We start from the raw sequence: 27,990 nt of genomic DNA, 5'->3' as shown, positions 1-27,990 counted from the left end.
ATTTGTTAGAACTTCCCACCCTCTTTTTGAATTTCATGTCGGATCTCCGGATACTCATTTCTTTTGAGTTTAAAAGGGACCTCGGGGATCACCTTTTTCTTGGCCACAACATCATAGAAGTGGTCTTGATGGGCTTTAGAGATGAATCTTTCCATCTCCCATGACTCGGATGTGGAAGCTTTTGTCTTCCCTTTCCCTCTTCTAGTGGATTCTCCGGTCTTAGATGCCATCAATGGTAATGGAAAAACAAAAAAGCTATGCTTTTACCACACCAAACTTAGAATATTGCTCGCCCTCGAGCAATAAACAAAAGAAATAGAAGAAGAAGAAGAAGAAGAAATGTGGAGAGGGAGAGGGAGATGAGGGTTCGGCCAAGAGGAGTGTAGAGGGGTGTGATGTGTGATTTTGATGAAGAATGGAAGGCTTTATATAGGGAAGGGAGGGGGGTTAGGTTTCGACTATATGGGTGGGAAATTGGTTTTGAATTTTGAAGGTAGGTGGAGTTTATGAGGTAGGTTTATTGGGAAGAGTGGGTGGATGTGAGTGGTGAAGGTTTAGTGGGGAAGAGAGATTGAGGTGATTGGTGAGGGGTTTTTAGGGAAGAGTGTTTATGGGGTTGTGTGAAAGAGAGTGGTGAGAAGAAGTGAGTGGAGGTAGGTGGGGATCCTGTGGGGTCCACAGATCCTGAGTGGATCCTGTGGGGTCCACAGATCCTGAGGTGTCAAGGCATTTACATCCCTGCACCAATTTAGGCATGTAAAATGCCCTTGCACACAACTCTGGGCGTTCAGCGCCAGGTTGGTGCCCATTTTGGGCGTTCAACGCCCATTTGCTACCATTTCTGGCATTGAATGCCAGAACCATGCTTGTTCTGGGCGTTCAGCGCCAGGATGCTCCCATTCTGGGCGTTCAGCGCCAGAACTATGCTCTGTTCTGGCGTTTGAACGCCAGACAGATGCTCCTCCAGGGTGTGATTTTTCTTCTGCTGTTTTTGATTCCGTTTTCAATTTTTATATTTATTTTGTGACTCCACATGATCATGAACCTAAGAAAACATGAAAAACAATAAAAATAAGAATTAGATAAACATTGGGTTGCCTCCCAACAAGCGCTTCTTTAATGTCAATAGCTTGACAGTGGGCTCTCATGGAGCCTCACAGATGTGCAGAGCTTTGTTGAGACTCTCCAACACCAAACTTAGAGTTTGACTGTGGGGGCTCTGGTTGACTCTGCTGGGAGAGAAGCTTTTCCTGCTTCCTCTCCATGGTTGCAGAGGGGGATCCTTGAGTTTTGAATACAAGGGAGTTCTCATTCCATTGAAAGAATATTTCACCTCTGTCAACATCAATCACAGCTCTTACTGTGGCCAGGAAAGGTCTTCCTAGGATGATGGATTCATCCTCTTCCTTTCCAGTATCCAGGACTATGAAATCAGTAGGTATGTAAAGGCCCTCAACCTTTACTAATACATCTTCTACTTGTCCATAAGCCTGTTTTCTTGAGCTGTCTACCATCTCTAGTGAGATTTTAGCAGCTTGCACCCCATAGATTCCCAGTTTCTCTATTACAGAGAGGGGCATGAGGTTTATCCCTGAACCAAGGTCACACAGAGCCTTAAAAATCATGGTGCCTATGGTACAGGGTATTATGAACTTTCCAGGATCCTGTCTCTTCTGAGGCAATGTCAATTGATCCAGATCACTTAGTTCATTGATGAACAAGGGAGGTTCAACTTCCCAAGCATCAATGCCAAATAATTTGGCATTCAGCTTCATGATTGCACCAAGAAACTTGGTAGTTTGCTCTTCAGTAACATCCTCATTCTCTTCAGAAGAGGAATACTCATCAGAGCTCATGAAGGGTATAAGGAGGTTCAATGGAATCTCTATGGTCTCTAGATGAGCCTCAGAGTCCTTGGGTTCCCCAGAGGGAAGCTCCTTATTGGTCACTGGACGTCCCAGGAGGTCTTCCTCCTTGGGATTCACGTCCTCTCCTCTCCTCACAGGTTCAGCCATGGCACTTATGTCAATGGCCTTGCACTCTCCTTTTGGGTTCTCTTCTGTATTACTTGGGAGAGTACTAGGAGGGATTTCAGTGATCCTTTTACTCAGCTGGCCCACTTGTGCTTCCAAATTTCTAATGGAAGACCTTGTTTCATTCATGAAACTTACAGTGGCCTTAGATAGATCAGAGACTAGATTTGCTAAATTAGAAGCATTTTGTTCAGAGTTCTCTGTCTGTTGCTGAGTTGATGATGGAAAAGGTTTGCTATTGCTAAACCTGTTTCTTCCACCATTATTAAAGCCTTGTTGAGGCTTTTGATCCTTCCATGAGAAATTTGGATGATTTCTCCATGTTGAGTTATAGGTGTTTCCATAAGGTTCACCTAAGTAATTTACCTCTGCTATTGCAGGGTTCTCAGGATCATAGGCTTCTTCTTCAGAAGATGCCTCTTGAGTACTGTTGGATGCAGCTTGCATTCCATGCAGACTCTGAGAGATCATATTGACTTGCTGAGTCAATATTTTATTCTGAGCCAATATGGCATTCAGAGTATCAACTTCAAGAACTCCCTTCTTCATAGGCATCCCATTATTCACCGGATTCCTTTCAGAAGTGTACATGAACTGGTTATTAGCAACCATGTCAATGAGTTTTTGAGCTTCTGCAGGCGTTTTCTTTAGGTGAATGGATCCACCTGCAGAAGTATCCAGTGACATCTTTGATAGCTCAGATAAACCATCATAGAATATATCCAGGATGGTCCATTCTGAAAGCATGTCAGAAGGACACTTTTTGGTCAACTGTTTGTATCTTTCCCAAGCTTCATAGAGAGATTCACCTTCTTTCTGTCTGAAGGTTTGAACATCAGCTCTAAGCTTGCTCAGCTTTTGAGGAGGAAAGTACTTGGCTAAGAAAGCCGTGACCAGCTTATCCCAAGAGTTCAGGCTGTCTTTGGGTTGTGAATCCAACCATAATCTAGCTCTGTCTCTTACAACAAAAGGGAAAAGCATGAGCCTGTAGACTTCAGGATCTACTCCATTAGTCTTAACAGTATCACATATCTGCAAGAATTCAGTTAAGAACTGAAAAGGATCTTCAGATGGAAGTCCATGAAACTTGCAGTTCTGCTGCATCAGAGAAACTAATTGAGGTTTCAGCTCAAAGTTGTTTGCTCCAATGGCAGGAATGGAGATGCTTCTTCCATGTAAATTGGAATTAGGTGCAGTAAAGTCACCAAGCATCTTCCTTATATTATTATTATTTTCGGCTGCCATCTCTTCTGCCTGTTCGAAAATTTCTGAAAGGTTATCTCTGGATTGTTGTATTTTAGCTTCTCTTAATTTTCTCTTCAGAGTCCTTTCAGGTTCTGGATCTGCTTCCACAAGAATGTCCTTATCCTTGCTCCTGCTCATATGACAAAGAAGAAGGCACAGAAAAATAATAATAATAATGGAGATCCTTTATACCACAGTATAGGGATCCCTGTGTGAGTGGAAGACAAGAGGGGTGATAAAGAATGTGATGTAAAGGAAGAAATGCAACTGTACGAATGGAAGAGATGTGAGATGGGATGTTAGGATATGAATGAATAAATAGAATAGGATGGAGGAGGGATAATTTTCGAAAATTATTTTGAAAAAGAGTTAGTGATTTTTGAAAATATTTTTTTGAAAAAGGTTAGTATTTTTTTCGAAAATTTTTGAAATCAAAAATAAAAAATAAAAATAATTAGTTAATTAAGAAGAAGTTTTTGAAAAAGAGGGTAGATATTTTCGAAAATTAGAGAGAGAGAGTTAGTTAGGTAGTTTTGAAAAAGTTAAGAAACAAACAAAAAGTTAGTTAGTTAGTTGAAACAAATTTTGAAAAGATAAGAAGTTAGGAAGTTAGAAAAGATATTTTGAAAAGATATTTTTGAAAAAGATAAGATAAGAAGATATTTTAGAAAGTAGTTTTGAAAAAGTTAAGAAACAAACAAAAAGTTAGTTAGTTAGTTGAAACAAATTTTGAAAAGATAAGAAGTTAGGAGGTTAGGAAAGATATTTGAAAAGATATTTTTGAAAAAGATAAGATAAGAAGATATTTTTGAAAAGATATGATAAAATTAGTTTTGAAAAAGATTTGATTTTTAAAATCACAATTAATGACTTGATTCACAAGAAATCACAAGATATGATTCTAGAACTTTAAAGTTTGAATCTTTCTTAACAAGTAACAAACTTCAAATTTTTGAATCAAAACATTAATTGATTATGTTATTTTCGAAAATTTGGTATAAAAATAAGAAAAAGATTTTTGAAAAATATTTTTGAAATTTTCGAAAATAACTAATAATTTTGAAAAAGATTTGATTTTTGAAAAAGATTTTGAAAAAAATAAGATTTTCAAATTGAAAATTTGATTTGACTCATTGGCAACAACTTGATTTTAAAAATTTTTGAAAAGTCAACTCAAATTTTCGAATTTGATGAGAGAAAAAGGGAAAGATATTTTTTTTGATTTTTGAAATTTTTATGAAAAACATGAAAATTATGCAATGCATGAAATTTTTAGATCAAAACATGTGATGCATGCAAGAATGCTATGACTGTCAAGATGAACACCAAGAACACCTTGAATGTCAAGATGAACATCAAGAACATATTTTTGAAAAATTTTTAATGCAAAGAAAACATGCAAGACACCAAACTTAGAATTCTTTAATGCTTAGGCACTAAGAATTCAAAAATGCATATGATAAACATGAAAAGACACAAAACAAAAAATCATCAAGATCAAACAAGAAGACTTACCAAGAACAACTTGAAGATCATGAAGAACACTATGAATGCATGATATTTTCGAAAAATGCAAGATGCATATGCAAGTGACACCAAACTTATAATGTGACTCAAGACTTAAACAAGAAACACAAAATATTTTTGATTTTTATGATTTTCTAATTTTTTTGGATTTTTATTTATATTTTTCGAAAATTTAAAAGAAAAAATAAGGATTCCAAAATTTTTAATATGAATTCCAGGAATCTTGCCATGTTAGTCTAAAGCTTCAGTCCAGGAATTAGACATGGCTCACTAGCCAGCCAAGCTTTCAAAGAAAGCTTCAGCAGATATGGATACTTTTCAAGTATAGAATAACTAAGTATGTGAGAATCTCTTCTTTTGTGATGGTAAGTTGAAACCCCAGTCCAAAAATTAGACATGGCTTACAGCCAGCCAGGCTTCAACAAATCATCATGAAACACTAGAATTCATTCTTAAAAAATTTGAATATAAATTTTTTGAAAACATTTTTATTATTTTTTTTTTCGAAAACAGATGGGAGATTTTTGAAAATATTTTTGAAAAATTTTTGAAAAGAAAACAAAAAGAAAATTACCTAATCTGAGCAACAAGATGAACCGTCAGTTGTCCATACACGAACAATCCCCGGCAACGGCGCCAAAAACTTGGTGCACGAAATTGTGATGTCCAGGCTCGAACAATCCCTGGTAATGGCTCCAAAGCTTGGTGCTTTGATCTTAATTCATAATTGTCACAACTTCGATACAACTAACCAGCAAGTGCACTGGGTCGTCCAAGTAATACCTTACGTGAGTAAGGGTCGAATCCCACGGAGATTGTTGGTATGAAGCAAGCTATGGTCACCTTGCAAATCTCAGTCAGGCGGATTTAAACATGATACTTTATTAGATTAAAATAAACAATAAAAGGGATAGAGATACTTATGTAGATTCATTGGCAGGGATTTTAGATAAGCGAATGGAGATGCTTTTCGTTCCTCTGAACCTCTGCTTTCCTGCTATCTTCATCCAATCAGTCTTACTTCTTTCCATGGCTGGCTGTATGCAAGGGCATCACCGTTGTCAGTGGCTACATCCCCTCCTCTCAGTGAATCATATGCTCACGCACCCTGTCACGGCACGGCTATTCATCTGTCGGTTCTCGATCATGCTGGAATAGGATTCACCCTCCTTTTGCGTCTGTCACTAACACCCAACAATCACGAGTTTGAAGCTCGTCACAGTCATTCAATCATTGAATCCTACTCAGAATACCACAGACAAGGTTTAGACCTTCCGGATTCTCTTGAATGCCGCCATCATTCTAGCTTACGCCACGAAGATTCTGGTTAGGAGATCTAAGAGATATTCATTCTAGCTTAATTCATGTAGAACGGAAGTGTTTGTCAGGCACGTGTTCATAGGGGAGATGGTGATGAGCGTCACACATAATCATCACCTTCATCACGTTCTTGGGTACGAATGGATATCTTAGAAGCGAAATAAGAAGAATTGAATAGAAAACAGTAGTACTTTCATTGATCTTTGAGGAACAGCAGAGCTCCACACCTTAATCTATGGAGTGTAGAAACTCTACCGTTGAAAATACATAAGTGAAGGTCCAGGCATGGCCGAGATGGCCAGCCCCCTATTGTGATCTAAGATAGCATACAACTGATCAAAAGATGCCTAATACAATAGTAAAAGGTCCTATTTATAATAAACTAGTCACTAGGGTTTACATGAGTAAGTAATTGATGCATAAATCCACTTCCGGGGCCCACTTGGTGTGTGTTTGGGCTGAGCTTAAGTGTAGCACGTGCAGAGGTCATTTGTGGAGTTGAACGCCAGTTTCTATGCCTGTTTGGGCATTCAACTCTGGTTTTGGATCCTTTTCTGGCGCTGGACGCCAGATTTAGGCAGAAGGCTGGCGTTGAACGCCAGTTTACGTCGTCAATTCTTGGCCAAAGTATGGACTATTATATATTGCTGGAAAGCCCTGGATGTCTACTTTCCAACGCAATTGGAATCGCGCCATTTCGAGTTCTGTAGCTCCAGAAAATCCACTTTGAGTGCAGGGAGGTCAGAATCCAACAGCATCAGCAGTCCTTTTTCAACCTCTGAATCTGATTTCTGCTCAAGTCACTCAATTTCAGCCAGAAAATACCTGAAATCACAGAAAAACACACAAACTCATAGTAAAGTCCAGAAATGTGAATTTATCATAAAAACTAATGAAAACATCCCTAAAAGTAACTAGATCCAACTAAAAATATACTAAAAACAATGTCAAAAAGCGTATAAATTATCCGCTCATCATTAACTTCAACGTTAGTGGCACTAACGTGACCACTAACGTTGACCCTTGGCCCTTCACAAACGTTAGTGGGGTTTACCTTTTTCAATAACGTTAAGAGTACCCCTTTCTCCCTACGTTAGAGTTCACGTTAGAATAGTTAACGTGGCCTTTAACGTAGGCTTGCCAAATCTTCGAGAGCATTAGTGACACTTACTGATGAGCGGATAATTTATACGCTTTTTGGCATTGTTTTTACATAGTTTTCAGTATGATTTAGTTAGTTTTTAGTATATTTTTATTAGTCTTTAATTAAAATTCACATTTCTGGACTTTACTATGAGTTTGTGTGTTTTTCTGTGATTTCAGGTATTTTCTGTCTGAAATTGAGGGACCTGAGCAAAAATCAGATTCAGAGGTTGAAGAAGGACTGCAGATGCTGTTGGATTCTGACCTCCCTGCACTCAAAATGGATTTTCTGGAGCTATAGAACTCCAAATGGCACGCTTCCAATTGCGTTGGAAAGTAGACATCCAGGGCTTTCCAGAAATATATTAGTCCATACTTTGCCCGAGTTTAGATGACCCAAACTGGCGTTGAACGCCAGTTCCTTGTTGCAGTCCGGCGTTCAGCGCCAGAAACAAGTTGCAAAGTGGAGTTCAACGCCAGAAACATGTCACAAACTGGCGTTCAACTCCGAGAATGGCCTCTCCACGTGTAAACTTCAAGCTCAGCCCAAGCACACACCAAGTGGGCCCCGGATGTGGATTTCTGCATCATTTACTTATCTCTGTAAACCCTAGTAACTAGTTTTTATAAATAGGACTTTTTACTATTGAGTTTTCATCTTTAGTTTCATCTTAGACCTTTATGGCGCTGGCCATTCAGCCATGCTTGGACCATTATCACTTATGTATTTTCAACGGTAGAGTTTCTACACACCATAGATTAAGGTGTGGAGCTCTGCTGTTCCTCATGAATTAATACAAAGTACTACTGTTTTTCTATTCAATTCAACTTATTCCACTTCTAAGATATTCATTCGCACTTTAACATGAATGAGATGATCGTGACACTCATCATCATTCCCTATGAACGTGTGCCTGAAAACCACTTTCATTCTACCTTCGATTGAATGAGTATCTCTTGGATTTCATAATCAGAATCTTCGTGGTATAAGTTAGAACCCATGGATGGCCATTCCTGAGATCCGGAAAGTCTAAACCTTGTCTGTGGTATTCCGAATAGGATCTGGGAAGGGATGGCTATGTCGAGCTTCAAACTCGCGAGTGCTGGGCGTAGTGACAGATGTAAAAGGATGGTGAATCCTATTCCAGTATGTTCGAGAACCTCTAGATGATTAGCCATGCAGTGATAGCGCATCAGACCATTTTCACAGAGAGGACGGGATATAGCCACTGACAACGGTGATGCCCAATATATAACTTACCATGGAAAGGAGTAGGATTGATTGGATGAAGACAGCAGGAAGGCAGAGGTTCAGAGGGACGAAAGCATCTCTACACGCTTATCTGAAATTCTCACCAATGAATTACATAAGTACCACTTTCCTATTTTATATTTTATTTATTTTCATCCACTATAATTTCTTAAAATAATTTAATCCACCTGACTTAGATTAACAAGATGACCATAGCTTGCTTCATACCAACAATCTCCGTAGGATCGACCCTTACTCACGTAAGGTATTACTTGGACGACCCAGTGCACTTGCTGGTTAGTTGTTCGAAGTTGTGAAACAAAAATTAAGAATATGAACGTGCATATGAAGTTTTTAGCACCGTTACCAAGGAAGTAAAGATCATGATTTCGCACACCACTTACCTTTGTCTCTAACGCTTTAGAACGCCCCAACTTTCTACGTTAGAGTTCACGTTAACTAGGTTAACGTGACTTCTAACGTGGTATTGATAGCCATCTCCAACGTTAGTGACAAAGGTGAGTGTCACTAACGTTCGCTCATCATCCCTCTTCTCCACGTTAGCTTCCACGTTAATGTAATTAACGTGGCAACTAACGTGGCTCAATCCAATGTTAGTGACAAAGGTGAGTGTCACTAACGTTGGTGATTCTTGCTCCCTCCACGTTAGAGTCCACGTTAACTAGGTTAACGTGGCTTTTAACGTAGCCAATATGGGCTTAGTCCAACGTTAGTGACAAAGGTGAGTTTCACTAACGTTGGCATCATCTTTTTCTTCCACGTTAGAGCTCACGTTTACTAAGTTAACGTGGCTCTTAACGTGGCCAATTGCCCCTTTTGGAACGTTAGTGGCACTTACTTTTACCACTAACGTTGGAGTTCTACTTCTCTTCCACGTTAGCTTCCACGTTAACATAGTTAACGTGGCAACTAACGTGGGCTATGATGGCTCACGAAGGCGTTATTGGCAATCACTTTTCTCATTAACGTTGCAAGCTAGCCTTCATTCCACGTTAGTGGTCACGTTAGCTAGACTAACGTGGTTCTTCCTTGCTTCCTTTATCCTGAAATCAAGCAATAAAGTGTATCAAAGCTCTGATCCAAGTTATGAGACATGCATCATTCAATTTGTCCTTTAATTCATGCATAATTCTCATGAAATCATGTAAAATTCACAATGTTTGCTTGAATCAAGATGTAAGTGATTATTTACCCAAAACTTGCTTATTTCCTAAGAAAATGTATGAAACTACCTTAAAACCATAAAGAAAAGGTCAGTGAAACTGGCCAAAATGCCCTGGCATCACAACACCAAACTTAAAACTTGCTTGTCCCTAAGCAAGTACTGGAACAAGAGAATGATGAATAAAATGACAAGAGGAATGAATCATTATTGTGGAAGTCATGTTCTTGGTTTTATAGGTTTCATGCATAGCAACTTAGGTTCATTCCTTTACTGGCTTTCAGACCTTTATCATGCCTTGGAATACTCACTTGATTGCACCCTTTGAGACTTTTATTTATTAATCCCTTTGTCTTTCCAAGGTTTATTTCTTCCTTAAGCTAAGTGTTCTGTGAGGGGGTGACTCTTTAAGATAAGCTTTCAGCCAACACTCCTGAACCAGTTGGTTCAAGGTGCTAGGTGTTGAAACACCCCTAAGGACTTACTCCCTCAAGTCTCTCTCCGCCATACATGCACACCACAGGCACATGGTTTGTTATTTTCTTTCCTTGAGGTCTTGGTGTCCAGCACCTCTTTAGGTTACTAAATGTTCTGTAGCAAGGTTGCTCTTGATAGTGGATTTTCAATTGATAATCCCGGGTTAGTTAACCCAAGTTACCAAGTGATGAAGCACTCCTAAGAACTTATTCATCCAAGTAGATCCTTGGTACAAGAGCACCACAGACACATCCCTCAAGATTCAAGCCCTTGGTGCCTAGCCTTATTCTTTATTAACTTTTCTTTCTTTTTCAACTCTTATTGTTCTTTTCCTTTTTCTTATTAGGATCTTATTATTTAGCTAGTCTCATGGGGTGTGTTTCAAGTATATGATTCAGGACAGATAGTTGCCTTCCCACCTGGTTGGTGAACCAACTTAGCTAAGTGATTACTACACCACAAATTTAAGGACCTACTCCACAACTTGAACATCATTCTGATCTTTCATAACATCTCTTTTTATTGGACTTAAAAGGACAAGCATACAATAAGCAAGATAAAAATGAAGGCAGGCAATTTGACTAGCAAGCATAGACCTAGGCAAAAGCAAACTTGAAGACAGAATTGAAAATTCCTAAGCTACTATGGAAGCATGTTCTATTTCATACATGATTTTCCTTATTTAAAAGACTTGAAAAAGAAAGATGGAACAATGAGGGAACTCCACCACCTTTTACTCATAGGGTTATTCGCGCTCTCCTTCTTGTTTGTCCTCTTTGTGTCCACTTGTGCTTCCTTGCATACGTGCTAGTCTAGCTTTTTTCCAATCTTCAAGTGCCTTCCTTACTGATTCATGACTCTTTTCTATCCTCTCTCTTTCTTTTCGTGATTTCGGGGCACTCAGTTTTTTTGACTTGAAAGCCTAGCTCATATATGATCTCCTTATCAGCCATCCATCCAATTTGAAGTGCATGGTAAAATGTTCTAAACTTCTTTTCATCAAAGGGGCGTTGCTCCGGCTCCTTCCCCTTTCTTCTTTTAGAGCTTGATGATGTCATGAATGATTTTTGAAAAGTGAAGGTGTTGAGGTGAGTGATGAGTGGTGGAATTCGGTTAGGTTTGGATAGGGTGTAGCTTGGAGAGTTGTACTTCGAGAGTGAGAAGTTTGAAGAAATGGTTGTTGGAATGTGAAGGGAAGTACGGACTAGGAATCACTTATATAGGAAAGTGATGAGTAAATGAAAGGTGTGGATTGACGGGGTGGTTGTGTGTTGGACAGATGGGGTTTAGCATGGGATGAGCACAAGGATCATCAACTTTATGATGGTGTTGGTTCAGTTTCCAAGCTTGTTCTTCTTCCAATGTTGCATGGCAACACTTCCCAATGCAATCCCCATGGAGATACGTGTACAGTTCTCTCCTTTTGTGGTAGCCGAACCCTTCAATTGTCCCATTAATCCTCCTACAAAATAAAAGAAAAAATAAAATTGTGGGAAGTGGCGGCAAACTTTAAAAAATACAAGAAAGAGTAACTACTTTTTAAAATTTTTGTTGTTAACTACTAAATGCTATTCACAAATGCAAACCAACTGACTAATTAAATTTCCATATATGCAACCTTGGTGACACCAAACTTAGTTTGTGGCAATGTGGTGTAAGATGATTTGTTTAAGGTGCTAAGAGTGACATGCTATGAGTTGCATTCATGTCCTCTTAGTGTGCCTTGAACACCAAACTTGTTCTTCACTATATGTTGCATAAAAGGATTTATTCAAGGATATGTCAAAGTTGATTTGCGATCCATGAACCTTGCTTTATTCACTACTTTAAAAGCATGTAAAACATGGGTTGCCTCCCATGAAGCGCTTCTTTAGGTCACTAGCTTGATGTTCTTCCTTTGTCATGGTGGTTGGTAATGCTTCAGATCTTCCCCTCTTGCAGTAAACCTACATCCATTGGCTTCATCAATGATCTCTACATGTTCTAGGGAGAGAACTTTGCTGATGGTGAAAACCTTAGGTAACTGAGATGGGATGGTGGGAAGATGAGGTGGGATATCTAGGAAGTAAGCTGAGATCACTTTATCCCCTGGAGAGAAATCTTCTGTAGGGATCTTTTTGTTCCTCCATCTCCTTGGTATCTTCTTCTTTGTTTCTTTTGCTGTTATCCTGCTCTTTGTGGTCTCTTTTCCTAGGGAGATTTTGTTGCTGGTCCTATATGATTCTGGTGGTTTTGGCTCCACTTGAGTTTCCTTTAGCTGTGACAGCTACTGATTATTTTATTCATCACCCCAAAGGAATTCCTGAGTGTACAGCTTGTGCCTCAATACTTGTTTCTCCCACCATTGCTCTGTCATGCTCTGTCCTTAGTTCCTTACCTTCCTGACTTGCTTCTTGTGAGGGTTTGAAGACATTGAAGGTGAGTTATTCATCATGTACCCTCAGTATTAGCTCTCCTCGCTCCACATCTATGAGTGCTCTGGCTGTAGCTAAGAATGGTCTTCCCAATATGATTGGGTGAAGATGACTTTCTTCCATTTCCAGTATGACAAAGTCTGTGGGAAGGAAGTAGTTCCCAACCTTCACCAGCACGTTTTCAACCACTCCTATTGCTTGTTTTTGAGTTTTGTCTGCCAGCCTGATGACTACGTCTGTGGGCATCAGCTCATTGATTTGCAGCCTCTTCATAAGGGATAAAGGTATTAAGTTGATGCTGGCTCCCAGATCACAGAGTCCTTTATCAAACATTATTTCTCCTATGGCACAGGGGATGTGAAAACTCCCTGGGTCCTTCCTTTTTGTAGGTAGCCCTGGTTGAATGAGAGCACTGCACTCCTTATTCATCACTATGGTTTGTCCTCCCTTGAGTGAGCTTTTTTTGGTCAGCAGCTCCTTCATGTACTTAATGTATGAGGCATTTGTTGGAGGGCCTTGATGAATGGTATGTTTACATGGAGAGATGTAAATATGTCAAGAAACCTTGAGTATATTCTCTTCTCTACACCACCATCGAGTAATTGGGGAAAGGGTGCATAGGGTCTCAGCAGCTTCTTCTGTGTAATTGTGGTTTCTTGATGATTCTTTTCCTGCTTTCCTGCCGATGTATCTTCAGGTTGTTCTGATGGTTTGTTCGGCTCTTCCTCAGTCTCCTTATCACTTATAATAACCATCTTACAATCTTCCCATCTGACTTTCTTTGCTTCACCTCTCGGATTTTTCTCTGTGTCACTTGGGAAGCTATCAGTAGGTTTGGGAATCTTCTCAGATAGGTATCCCACTTGAAATTCCAGCCTCTTGATGGTGTCTCCCTGATTCTTGATATTGGCTCGCACCTCCTCTTTGAACACCTTGTTATCTTGAATCTCCGTGCATATGACTTCAAGTAGAATCTCAATCCTTGATAGTCTTTCTTCCGATGATGGAGAGTTGAGATTGGAAGGATGAGAAGGGCCATTTTGACTTTGGTATGGATGTTGAGAAGTGTTGTTGCGTGGGTGTTGGTATGACCTCTGTGTTGAGTGTTGGTGAGTTGCATTGTTGTTGGGGTTATGGTGTCTCTGATCTTGGCCTTGGTCTTGTTGATTTCCCCACCCAAAGTTTGGGTGGTTCCTCCAACCAGGATTATACGTTTTGGAGTATGGGTCATGATTCTGCCTAGGTGAATTCCCAATGTAGTTGGCATGTTCCTGATCACCCTCTGCTTCTTCATTCACTCCTTCTTGGGTTGCTGCTGAAGTGGTGATTGCTGCTACTTGATTCCTCTCCATCTTCTTGGTGAGGTCAGCTAATTGCTTGGTAATCATCTTGTTTTGAGCTAGCAGTGCAACCACATTGTTCAGCTCCATCACTCCTCTAGTATTTCCTCTTTCAGAAGCATAGAAGTAGTCATTCTCTGCTACAGTCTCAATGACATCTATGGCTTCTTCAATGGTTTTCTTCTTGTTCAGAGATCCCCCGGATGAGTGGTCTACTGCCTTCTTTGATTCATACGAAAGGCCTTCATAGAAAATGTGCAACTACACCCATTCATTGAACATATTTGGCGGGCATCTTCTTGTCAAGTCTTTAAACTTCTCCCATGCTTCATATAGAGTCTCACCATCCTGCTGCCTGAATGTTTGTACCTCAGCTCTCAACCTGTTGATCCGTTGAGGAGGATAGAATCTTGCTAAGAACTTGTTCACCACATCTTCCCAGGTTGCTAAACTCTCATTTGGAAAGGATTCGAGCCATTTAGATGCTTTGTCCTTGAGTGAGAAGGGAAACAAAAGTAGTTTATAAGTGTTAGGATGAACACCATTAGACTTTACAGTATCACATATCCTCAGGAAGGTGGTTAGATGTTGATTGGGGTCTTCTTGCACACTTTCTCCGAATGAACAATTGTTCTGAACAAGGGTGATGAGCTGTGGCTTTAGTTCAAAGTTATTGGCATGTATGGTTGGACTTTGGATGCTACTTCCACAGTTTCCTGGGTTTGGGTTGATGTAAGAACCCAGAACTCTTCTCTTTTGTCCAGCCTGATGCGCTGGACCTTCTCTGCCATGGTTGTGAGCCTCTTCTTCATGATGGTTCTCCATATTCTCCTCTATGTCTGGTTCAAAGTACTCTTCCTCTTCCTCAGCACCAACTACTCTCTTTCCTCTTGCTTCCCTCCTTAATCTAAGGAAGGTCCTCTCAGGTTCAGAATCAAAGGAAGTTGAAGCCCCGCTTCTTCTACCTGTCATACAACCAACAAAGCAAAAGCAAGAGAGATAGATGCAGACAGTAATTTCTATAGAAATGCTGTTAGTGTGAGTGATGCAATATATCAAACAGTTAGTGGGTTAGTGACTGAATTGTAAACAACTAAGAAAATGGGTAGCAGAAAGGGAAGAAAATAGCTAAACAGAAAGTAAATTACTCAAATGAACTTAAATCAAACAAAATAAAAACAAATGCTCAATCTAGTTATCCACCAATTTAATCATTGTTGATACAAAATCAATCCCCGACAACGGCGCCATAAACTTGATGCACGAAAACTTGTCTCTCAACAAATTTCCTTCGGCAAGTATACCAAATTGTCGTCAAGTAAAAACTCACAGTAGAGTGAGGTCGAATCCCACAGGGATTGATTGGTCAAGCAACTTTAATTGGAAGAATGTTCTAGTTGAGCTAAGCAGAAAGTGAGTTGAGAATTGCAGAAAATTAAATGGCGGGAAAGTAAATAGCAGAAAATAAATGACGGGAAGTAAATTGCAGAATCTTAAATGGGGAAGAGAAGTTTAGCATGAAAGCAAATGGCATAAAGTAAAGAGAATGGGTAAGATCAGAAATGGGAAATTCATTGGGCTTAGGAGATGTTGCATTCTCCGGATCAAGTTCATTTTCATCTCTTCCTCAATCAATGCATTCATTGATCTCCTTGGCAATCTTAAGTGATTGAATTCTAATTCCTTGGTAATTCAATCTCACAAATCAGATCAATAGCCAATTCTTTGGTTTAATTGCTCATGAGAAGAGATGAAGTGTGGTCACTGATTATACCACATGTATTTCCAAATCAAAGTATTGGGAGAATTATATGTCACCATATCCGCCCAAACCCCAATTTGGTCCAACATGAGAAAACATTTCTAGCATGATCTCTTCATCCCTTTTCCAGGGTTCAGAAGAGATCCAAGTATGAATAGCTTCTTTTCCAAGATAACTACTCAATTGGATAAAGATTGAAAGCTTTCTAGTAAAATCAAGAGAAAAGAAAGAAGAAGAATAATGAAAACTATTATTGATCCATCAAATTACAACAGAGCTCCCTAACTCAATAAAAGGGGTTTAGTTGTTCATAGCTCTGGGAAATGAAAGCAGAGATGGAGAGTACATTCTGAAAGTTAAACTAGAAGTGCAGAGAAAGTAAAATACAGAGAGTAATTCTAATAATGCCAAAAGCTCCTTTTCTAGTTCAAAGCTCTCCCTATTTATTCTACTCTTCTGATCTTCTAGTTGATTCTTTAAGTCTTGGATATGGGCCTTTGGATCTTGAGTTGAAGCAGTTATCTTCTTCAGTGGGCTCAGCTTTACTTGCAGAGAAAGTGTAAAGTAGGCAGGGACTTTAGCTTAGGGCGTTAGTGGTGTTAACGTTAAGTGAAAATGTGGGGTTGAGAATGTTAGTGACAATCACCTTTTTCACTAACGTTCCTAACCCAAAGTGGTCCACATTAACTTCAACGTTAGTGGCATTAACGTGACCACTAACGTTGACCCTTGGCCCTTTGCAAACATTACTGGGGTTTACCTTTTTCAATAACGTTAAGAGTACCCCTTTCTCCCTACGTTAGAGTTCACGTTAGAATAGTTAATGTGGCCTTTAACATAGGCTTGCCAAATCTTCGAGAGCATTAGTGACACTTACCTTTGTCAATAACGCTTCAGAATGCCCCTACTTCCCACGTTAGAGTTCACGTTAACTAGGTTAACGTGACTTCTAACGTGGTATTGATAGCCATCTCCAATGTTAGTGACAAAGGTGAGTGTCACTAACGTTGGCTCATCATCCCTCTTTTCCACGTTAGCTTCCACGTTAATGTAATTAACGTGGCAACTAACGTGGCTCAATCCAACGTTAGTGACAAAGGTGAGTGTCACTAACGTTGGTGATTCTTGCTCCCTCCACGTTAGAGTCCACGTTAACTCGGTTAACGTGGCTTTTAACGTAGCCAATATGGGCTTAGTCCAACGTTAGTGACAAAGGTGAGTGTCACTAACGTTGGCATCAACTTCTTCTTCCACGTTAGAGCTCACGTTAACTAAGTTAACGTGGCTCTTAACGTGGCCAATTTCCCCTTTTGGAACGTTAGTGGCACTTACTTTTACCACTAACGTTGGAGTTCTACTTCTCTTCCACGTTAGCTTCCACGTTAACATAGTTAACGTGGCAACTAACGTGGGCTATGATGGATCACAAAGGCGTTATTGGCAATCACTTTTCTCATTAACGTTGCAAGCTAGCCTTCATTCCACGTTAGTGGTCATGTTAGCTAGACTAACGTGGCTGCTAACGTGGTTCTTCCTTGCTTCCTTTATCCTGAAATCAAGCAATAAAGTGCATCAAAGCTCTGATCCAAGTTATGAGACATGCATCATTCAATTTGTCCTTTAATTCATGCATAATTCTCATGAAATCATGTAAAATTCACAATGTTTGCTTGAATCAAGATGTAAGTGATTATTTACCCAAAACTTGCTTATTTCCTAAGAAAATGCATGAAACTACCTTAAAACCATAAAGAAAAGGTCAGTGAAACTGGCCAAAATGCCCTGGCATCAGTATAGCTCTTAACTAGCAAAAATCCGCCTCATCAATTTAGAAAGGTTGTCACAAAATTTTAGAATAAAAATACTGGGAGTATGAGTCCGAGGTCGTCTCCCAACGAGTTGCTAGAAAGGGTGCTAAGTTATTAATCAAAAGTTTTCCGTGAATTTTGAGAGTTGAATAACAGAAAATAAACAATTGTAATTAAGTGCAATGAAAATTAAAAGGGATTTATATTATTCAGAATAAAAAGCTTTGACTAGGGAATGATTAATTGGAAGTTCTATCCTTGTTGGAATTCTCTCAAGTGTAGTATAAAGAGGTTGTTATTTTCACTTAGTTAACCCTTATTAAAAAAAGGAAAGTCAAGTGATTGAGCTAACTCTTATCGCAAATCCTAGTCCTCTCCTTTGGGAAGGTCTAGCGTTAGTAAATACAGAATTATCCAACAACTTCCAATTTAACTAATCACTTAAGCATTCCAACTCAAGTGTCTCCTTTTAATCAACCCCCATTCCAAGTTGGGAATCTACTCCATTGACATGAAAATTACTCGCATAGAATTAAAAAGGGAATAAAAGAAAGACATGATAGACAATAACTGCAATTTAATTAAAAATAAAAGTAATCCTTTTCATTAACAATCCATGAAAATAATCCAATTGTAACTTTAAACAAGAATTAAGAATATGGAATAAATAAAAAAGTAAGGAAACAAACTAGAATAGTATCTTCAACGGAGGTGATGACTCTTCAATATCCAAAAGCAAAAGCAATAAACTATGAATGTAAAGAAAACCTAGAGGAAGAGTAATTTTTTCTCTAGATTCAGATCTAAAAAGCTAAAACTATGCTAATGAGAATGTTTGAATGTGTGTTGAGTCTCTGCATGTTCCCTGGCTCTATTCTGTGTTTCTGGGTCAAAAACTGGGTCAAAACTCGACCCGAAATCGCCCCCAACGTTTTCTGTTATTTCTGCAGATCACGCATATCACGCGTACGCATCAGTCATGCGTGCGCGTCATTTGGTGAATTTCCTTGTCGCAGTACGCGTCAGGCACGCACATGCGTCATCTTGCAGAACTCCAATCCACGTGTATGTGTTAGGCACGCGCACGCGTCGCTGCAAATTTCTCCTTTCCGCGCACTCGCGTAAGCCATGCGTGCGCGTCGGTGCTCGCTGGTTATCTCCTTGGTTTGTTGTGTTCCTTCCATTTTTGCACGTTTCTTCTCCATTCTCTAAGCCATTCCTACCCTATAAAGCCTGAAACACTTAACACACGGATCACGACATCGAATGGTATAAAGGGGAATTAAAATATACTAATTAAAGATCTCTAGGAAGCAAGTTTTCAACCATAAAATAAAACTAGGAAGGGATTGTAAAATCATGCAAATCATATGAATAAGTAGGTAAAGACTTGATGAAACCACTCAATTAAACACAAGATAAACCATAAAATAGCGGTTTATCAACCTCTCCACACTTAAACATTAGCATGTCCTCATGCTTAGCTCAAGGAGATAAAATAGATGAGTAGGGAAAAGTAAGACTCATGGAATGCAATGCAACCTATGTATGTGAATGCAACTATATGCTAAAATAATTTTGCCTACTTGGTTAAAAGTAAATAAGTTCTTCAAGACAAATATAAATCAAATATCACTAATTCAAACTATACAGTAAAAGACAATTAAATTTGTAAGGGTGAGGGTATATATATATATATATATATATATATATATATATATATATATATATATATATATATATATATATATATATATATATATATATATATATATGCTAAGTGAGCTATAAATTGAATCTTTGATCAACCTAAGCCTTCACCTATACATACTCTACATACTTTTAAATTCATGCCTAGCTACCTAAAATTTTTTCACTTTTGTATCATATACTTATGCATCAACTTTTCTCTTAACTTGTATCACACATGCATTGATCTTTTATTAACTTAACTTAGTATTGGGGTAATTTTGTCCTCTTATTCATTTATTTATTTATTGAATATATTTTTTTAAATTTTTTTTGAAGCATAAAAATAAACATAACATTATCAATGCACATGGATTTTTCAATTTTTCTGGTCTTACATAAGTAGGTACCCAAATTCCTAATATTTTATCAATTGTAAAAACATAACATATTCCTTTATTAACCCATGTTCCCACAGTTTTCCCACACTTAATTAACGCACAATCTCTATCTTAAGCTAACCAAAGATTCAATTTAGGTATTTAATTTGTTTTTCCGCTTAAGGCTAGTGATGTGGTAAAATATAGAACAAATGGGATTTAAAAGGCTCAAAGTGGCTAACAAAGGTAATTGAAAGGGTAGGCTATTTGGGATAAGTGAGCTAATAAAATAATGGCCTCATTCACATGCATGCATATAACACATTAAACATTGGACATATAGGATGGAACAAAATATAGATTACAATCATAGAGAAGCAAACTCACAAGAATAAAATATTATGGTTAAATAGTGTAACCATGTAATTAAGCTCAAATCTCATAGGTTGTGTGTTCTAGCTTTAAACCATGTTCCAATTTACAGTCTTCAAACAGGTTTTAACACAAAAAATTTTAATTTAAATTAGTGAAATTTTTCAAAATAGAGTCTTTAAAAAGAAACTTATTATTTTTCAACCAATTAGAACATGCATGCAAATACCTATTACTATGCAATCTATCCTATCCTAACAAAAGAAAAATTACTAATTTATTGGTGTTAAAAAAGAGAAATTACCTCCGGAAGTCAGGTACTGACCGACCTCCCCACACTTAAAGCTTGGCACCGTCCTCGGTGCCATCAGTCAGGAACAAAGGGGGGCTGGTAGCAGCATCTCCACAATCGGGACCGTCATGGCTCCCTGTGCTGGTAAATGAAGTGGAGTCCGGGGTGTCTGGGTCTTCTTCAGGTGGGTGGTTACCAACAAGTAGCTCCTTGAGGTATGTAAATCTGTGCTTGTTACAGCGCTCTCTATGCTTTCCCTGCCGGTCAAGCCGGTCTAACCTCTCAAGTATCTGATGGAGCAGTTGGTTTGTTGAAGGTGCTTGTGATATGGATGGAGAAGGAATATCTTCGGCCGGTTCTGCAGGTCGGCTAGTAGTGGCTGCTGGAGGTCTGATATACTTCCCGTTAGGGACGTACTGATCATCCCGTGGAATCATGGCCTTGGTGTCCCCAGCTCTGTAGGAGACTCCAGCTGCTGAGACTAGATCTAAAAGCAAGGCGGTAAAAGGTAGGTTGCCCGCAATCTGTACATGTCCCATAGTATTCCGGATGTGTCTTGGTAAATTAAGTGGCTGGTCTGTAAGGAGACACCAGAGTAAAACAACCATATATGCAGTGAAGGAGGACTCGTGAGTGCTCGGCAAGACGTAATGGGACATAATCTGTGCCCATACTCGAGCCTCCAAGGTGAGTGCTGAAGCCAATATTTCCTTAGGTCGGGATCGATGGTATCCATAGATCCATCTGTTGCCAGGTTGTGCTATAATTCTGAGAACGGCGTCTCAGTCAAATTGGTATGTCTGGCGCTTGAAAGAGGATTTTTGGAATGCGTCTAATCCTTCTGGAGCAGGGGGAAGATCTAAAGCTTGCTAAATGGCTTCTTCAGTTATGGGGACTTACTTCTGACAGACATAGACAGACTGCAGGGTTGGCATGTGAAAGTTTGAGTAGAATTCAACTACCCATGAGAGATTGACCTGCCGTGGCTGTCTTCGTAGGAATCCCCGTTGTCTTTGTTCAATTTGGGACTCAACAAATTCAACAATGTTGGTCGGGAGGATGAGAAGGTACTCATTATTATAGTTCCTCTCAGCCAGGATGGGAAACATCTGCTCACAGTAGCGGTTAGTGAACTGCGCAGTGTCCTTTGCTGGAAAGGCTTTCTCTTTTTCATCGACCTTGATGATCCTCTTGATTTGCTTTGTTGAGGGCTTTACTGCTGTTGAAGATGGCTCCGCAGCTAGTGCTCTTTTTATTCCTTTCCTTGCCGATGATTTGGGAGTAGCTTTCTCTTTACCTTTCTTGGTGGCCATCCTAAAAAGGGAAAAAGTAAGTAACATTTAAAGCTAAGGGTTAGAGCAAGGAAGAGGATGGTACAAGTGATAATCAATGCACTATAAAGAAGGATGTCGTTAACACATGGTCGCGACTGCATGTGATAAGTTTATCAATGAAAATATAGCAAGTGTAGGTAATGGCAATTAGATGCAAGATGTTTATTGGCATGCTGGCAAAGGCATGAGTGGCATAGATCAAGCATTAATTGCCCAATTTGACTATCAAGTGTTTCAAACTAACAATCTGTTTGTATTGACAATTATATTCAATCAATAAAATATAAAAAGGAGTTTTCTGAAAAACAGGCATTATAGTAGAAGAATAGAATGATTTAAAAAAATGCATAATGTCATACGGGCTTTTTCACAAACACTTGGCATGCATGGTAAATATGTTGTTGAAAGTATTGAATTTGAACATGCAAGCAACCCTAAAATAATTAATAATTGTCAAACAATTTCTTAATAATCCACAAGCAAAATATAGAAGAAAACAATCACCCAAATAAATTTCTAACACCAATTAAAAGGATGCAAAAAAGAAAAAGTAAATGAAAGAAAAAGAAAACATAGATAGTGAAAGTAAAAAGAAAAAGAAGAAGAAAACATGTATAAAAATAATAATAAAAAAGTAAAGAGGTAAGAAGAAAAGAAAAGAACCTTGATGATGATGATAAAGAAGGAGGAAAAAGGTAAAAAAAATGAAAAGGAATAAAGAAGAAAGAAGGAGGAAGAAAGAATTAAGAAGGAGGAAGAAATAAGAAAGAATAAAGGAGAAAGAAGAAAAGATAGGAATTCTGGCTCTGATTTGGATAAATTGCGCGTCGTATGCGACGCGGACGCGTGCGCGTGGTTGGCGCTAGTTTCATGTGACGTGTACACGTGGGTCACGCGTACGCGTGACCTAATTTATGCTATTGGCGCGAGTGCAGCATCGCGCACGCACAACTTTCTGTTTTATACGCACATTGTCAAAATTTAGGGTGATGCGTGCGCGTGGGTGATGCGCACGCGTGAATGGCCTATTTTTGAAAAATGATGCGTACGCGTGGGGAACGCGTACGCGTGATAAGGCTTGTGCTTCCAGCACCATTCCAGCTCCACTCCATCATAACTCTCTGCCATACACCCTTTTACGTCGATTTTGCAGGGTCACGCGTACGCGTGGGTGACGCGTACGCGTGGGAGGCTGATTTTTCAAGTGACGCGAACGCGTCAGGGATGCATTCGCGTGGGCGTGTTGGTGCCTAAGCCACACCTCCAGCCATGCTCCCGCGTAACTCTCTGCTTCTTTTCTTCTTGTTTCGAATGCACATATGACGCGGACGCGTCAGCGACGCTCGTGCGTCGCGTGCATTTTTTTTAATATATGCAGAATGCAAATGCAGACTATATGCAAAGATTATGAGAAGAGTCATTATTAAAAATAAAATAAAATAAAATAAAACAAAATTAAGACTGAAATGGAATGATCATACCACGGTGGGTTGTCTCCCACCTAGCACTTTGCTTTTACGTCCTTAAGTTTGACGGTTTTCAGGCTCATTCTGCTTCTGTTGGTGGGTCATCCAAGAGGAAGATCTCTAGTTTTTTGTGATCCTTCATCTTCTCACAATTATAAAGCTTTAGGCAATGTCCATTGACCTTGATGAATTTGGAGCTAGAAGGATGACGCAGGTGAAAAACTCCGTATAGCTCTGCCTTTTCTACTCTGTTGGGACCTTCCCATCTGGATCTCAGTTTACCTGGAATGAGCCTCAGTCTGGAGTTATAAAGAAGAACTAACTCCCCTGGTCTAAACTCTCTCCTTTTTATGTGCTTGTTATGGACAGCCTTCATTTTCTCTTTGTATCGCCTGGAGTTGTCATATGCTTCTAGGCGAAGGTTCTCTAATTCTACTAGTTGCAGCTTCCTTTCAGCACCAGCTTCCTCAAAATTCATGTTGCACTCCCTCATAGCCCAAAAAGCCTTGTGTTCCACCTCTACTGGAAGGTGGCAAGCTTTTCCGTATACTGAGCGGAAGGGGCTCATCCCAATGGGTGTCTTATATGCTGTTCTATATGCCCATAGTGCATCTTGTAGCCTGGTACTCCAGTCCTTCCTATGAGGCTTTACTATCTTCTCCAAAATGCATTTAATTTCTCTATTAGATACTTCTGCTTGCCCATTAGTCTGGGGATGATAATCTGTTGCTACTTTGTGAACAATCCCATGCTTCTTCAGTAATCTTGTTAATCTCCTGTTACAAAAGTGAGTGCCTTGATCACTCACGATTGCTCGTGGTGATCCAAAACGACAGATAATATGATTTTTAACAAAGGAAAACATCAATGTTAGCATCATCAGTACGGGTACGAATTACTTCCACCCATTTAGAGACATAATCTATAGCTAACAGTATGTAAAGGTAACCACTAGAGTTTGGAAATGGACCCATGAAGTCAATACCCCAAACATCAAAAATATCATAGAAAAGCATAATCTGTTGATGCATCTCATCCCTCTTGGATATATTACTAAACCTTTGGCATGGAGAACAAGATTTACAAAAAACAGCAGCATCTTTAAAAAGAGTAGGCCACCAGAATCCACAGTCTACGATTTTTCTAGCTGTTCTTTGAGGGCCAACATGTCCTCCACTCTCAGAAGAGTGGTAGGCCTCTAAAATAGACTGGAATTCTTATTGGGGCACACACCTTCTAATTACCTGGTCAGCACCACACCTCCATAAATATGGATTATCCCATATATAATATTTAGACTCGCTTTTCAACTTATCCCTTTGATGGTTAGTAAAATTGGGAGGAAAAGTATGGCTAACTAGATAATTAGCTACAGGTGCATACCAAGGAACTACTTCAGATACTGCATGCAAGCTATCAAATGGGAAATATCATTGATAGGAGTGGAGTCATCCTTAATGTGCTTAAGGCAACTCAAGTGGTCTGCCACTAAATTCTGGTTACCACTCCTATCCTTGATTTCTAAATCAAATTCTTGCAGCAGCAGTATCCAACGTATTAGCCTTGGTTTAGACTCCTTTTTAGCTAATAAATACTTTAGAGCTGCATGGTGTGAGTACGTTACTACCTTAGTACCAAGTAAATAGGCTCGAAATTTATCCAGAGCAAAAACAATAGCCAGAAGCTCTTTTTCAATAGTAGTGTAGTTAGACTAAGCAGCATCTAAGGTCTTAGACGCATAAGAAATTACGAAAGGATCCTTACCTTCGCGCTGGGCCAGCGCCCCTCCTACTGCATGGTTGGAAGCATCACACATAATCTCAAATGCCTGGCTCCAGTCTGGTCCTCTCACAATTGGAGATTGAGTCAGGGCGATCTTCAGCTTATCAAATGCTTGCATGAAATCCTCACTGAACTCGAACTCAATATCTTTCTGCAACCGTCTGGATAAAGGTAATGCTACCTTACTGAAGTCCTTAATGAATCTCCTATAGAAATCTGCATGGCTAAGGAACGAACGGACTTCCCTCACGGAGGAGGGATAAGGTAAACTAGAAATGACATCTACTTTCGCTGGATCTACAGAAATACTAGTATTAGAAACAACATGTCCTAGAACAATCCTTTGTTTTACCATAAAGTGACATTTTTCAAAATTCAATACTAGGTTTGAACTAACACACCTGTCTAATACTCTTGCTAAACTATCCAAGCAAAGGCTAAAGGAATCACCATAAACGCTAAAATCATCCATGAATACTTCCATACAGTTCTCAATAAGATCTGAAAAGATACTCATCATGCATCTTTGGAAAGTATCCGGTGCATTACATAAGCTAAAAGGCATCCTCTTATATGCATACGTTCCAAAGGGACATGTAAAAGTAGTCTTCTCCTGATCTTCAGGAGCTATATGAATTTGAAAGTTGCCTGTATAACCATCTAAAAAGCAGTAATGGGATTTACCTGACAGGCGATCAAGCATCTGATCAATAACTGGCAAGGGGTAATGATCCTTTCGAGTAGCTTGGTTGACACGCCTATAGTCAATGCAAACTCTCCATAAATTCTGCACTCTAGTTGTTAGGAGCTCTCCATGCTCATTCTTGACTGTTGTGACTCCAGAATTTTTGGGTACCACTTGTACTGGACTGACCCATTCACTGTCTGAGATGGGGTAGATAATATCTACTTCAAGTAGCCTGGTCACTTCTTTCTTGATAACTTCTATGGTGGGATTCAATCTTCTTTGGGGTTGACGGACAGGCTTTGCCCCCTCTTCTAAGAATATTATGTGCTCACAAACTTGAGGGCTGATGCCTACTATATCCGCCAAGCTCCACCCAATTGCTTTCTTATATTTTTTCAGTACACTAAGCAGCTGCTCCTCTTGTTGGGAAGTGAGTTCTCTTGCAATGATAACTGGGAACTTCTGATTATCCTCAAGGTAAGCATACTTAAGGTGGGGAGGAAGTGGCTTTAATTCCAATTTCTGCTCATGGATAGGTTCTGGATCATCCGGGGCTAGTGAAAATGGCAAGGTGTCTTCATTATGTTCAGAGGGTATCCCCACACTTGGACCTTGCTCCTTATGCTTCTCTTCTACTTCTTCTTGGTGAACTTTAGCTACAGTTTTATCAATGATATCGCACTGAAAGATAGAATGATCTTCCGGAGGGTGCTTCATAGCTTCATTTAAACTGAAACTCACTGCTCTGCCATCTATCTCAAAGGAGTAAGTTCCTGAGAATGCATCCAACTTGAACTTCGAAGTCTTCAGGAATGGTCTTTCAAGCTGGATTGATGATGGTCTTCCTGAGTCATTAGGGGGCATTTCCAGGATATAGAAGTCAATGGAAAATGTGAGCCCCTTAGTGCTCACTAATACATCTTCAACAATTCCAACTACTGTAATAATGCTCTTATCTGCTAACACAAAATGAGCTGCCAACCTTTTCAAGGGAGGGAGCCTCAAAGCATCATATATAGACAATGGCATTATACTAACACACGCTCCTAAATCACATATGCAGTCAGAAAATATTACACCTCTAATGGTACAGTTAACCATGCATGGACCTGGGTCACTATATTTTTTAGGTATACCTCCCATTAAAGCGGATATAGAACTACCTAAAGGAATGGTTTCTAATTCATTAATTTTATCTTTATGTATGCACAAATCTTTTAGAAACTTCACATATTTAGGTACTTGTTGAATAACATCAAAAAGGGGAACAGTTACCTCAACCTTTTTGAAAATTTCTACCATTTTGGGATCAAGTTCCATCTGCTTCCTGGACTTCCTTGCAAGGTGTGGAAATGGGATAGGAATGGCGCCACTTGTAGCCTCTGCATCCTTTGGTGCTTCATTCCTTGGCTGAGCTACTTCTTCTTCAACCTTGTCTTGTACTTCATCTTCCTCTTCAGCATCTTCCACTTTAACTATATCTTCAACTGGGGCATGTTCTAGTAGGCTTGGCTCCTCATGATTCCTCTCTTTTAGTGTGGTTCTGGACCTCAAAGGTGATGGCATTGATGCCACCCTTAGGGTTAGGTAAGGGTTTAGAAGGAATTCTACTGGAGCTTGAAGGCTGGTTGGTAGAAGCAGGTAATGAATCTATTCGGGAGACGAGAGCTTGTAAAGTGGCATTCAAACCATTTAGAGTAGAGTTCAGTATAGTCTGCATGTCTTGTTGTCCTTGTGCAAGAGAATTAAGTATCTCGTTATTTGATGAGGAAAGGGGATAAGTGATCTGAGGGGCCTGTTGTTGGTTGTGCTAGGATCCTTGTGACTGCCTCAGGAGAGGTGCTCTGTAAGACTGGTTCTGATTCTATTGTCTATTGTTGTTATTCCACCTCTGATTTCCATTGTTGTCTTTGTCTCCTCTGTTATAGTTGTCCCTCCAGCCATGGTTGGAATTATATCTCCAACCCTGGTTGGAGTTATCCTGCCATCCTTGGTTATAGTTCCCACCTTGGTTGTAGTTGCCGCCTTGTTGATTGTATCCTTGATTCGGGCGGTCATAGAAGTTATGAGTAGCTTCCATAGTATTGTCTTCTTATTGGAGCTGCAGACACTCATCAATATAATGACTATAATCAGCACATATTCCGCATACTCTTTGGGGAACTAATTGTTGGCTTTGTTGTGGTGGGGAAAGCTGAGTTTGTTGTTGATTCAACTGCATCTGCTTCAGTAGGTTGGTCATTTCACATATACTCTGTGTAAGAACAGTAGTCTCACTGCTAGAGGAAACATCTGCAACAATCTTTGAGTGGTTGTTCCTGTGCTTGTGATTTCTAGTGGACTCAGCTAAGTCACTGATCAGTTGCTATGCTTCATCTGCGGTCTTGTACTTTTTCAGAGAACCATTACTAGTACCATCCAGTGTAGTTTTATCCCGAAGCTTCATGCCTTGAGTGAAGTAGCTGATCAACACTAACCTGTCA

General features: G+C 39.5%; 2 non-coding genes across 2 annotated transcripts; both read left to right on the top strand.

The window, feature by feature from the left end:
• The first annotated feature begins 2,774 nt into the window (after positions 1-2,774).
• LOC112725539 (small nucleolar RNA R71) lies at positions 2,775-2,882 on the top strand. The gene has a single exon (XR_003164641.1). It is a non-coding gene; the product is annotated as a small nucleolar RNA R71 (small nucleolar RNA).
• An 11,329-nt stretch (positions 2,883-14,211) lies between these two features.
• On the top strand, positions 14,212-14,318 carry LOC112724993 (small nucleolar RNA R71). Its single transcript, XR_003164127.1, has one exon. It is a non-coding gene; the product is annotated as a small nucleolar RNA R71 (small nucleolar RNA).
• Positions 14,319-27,990: the final 13,672 nt, after the last annotated feature.

This window comes from Arachis hypogaea, chromosome 11 (assembly GCF_003086295.3).
Source record: "Arachis hypogaea cultivar Tifrunner chromosome 11, arahy.Tifrunner.gnm2.J5K5, whole genome shotgun sequence".
In the NCBI taxonomy this organism is placed as follows: Eukaryota; Viridiplantae; Streptophyta; class Magnoliopsida; order Fabales; family Fabaceae; genus Arachis; species Arachis hypogaea.
Note: the sequence above shows the minus strand (reverse complement) of the source record. Positions and strands in the feature narration are given on the sequence as shown.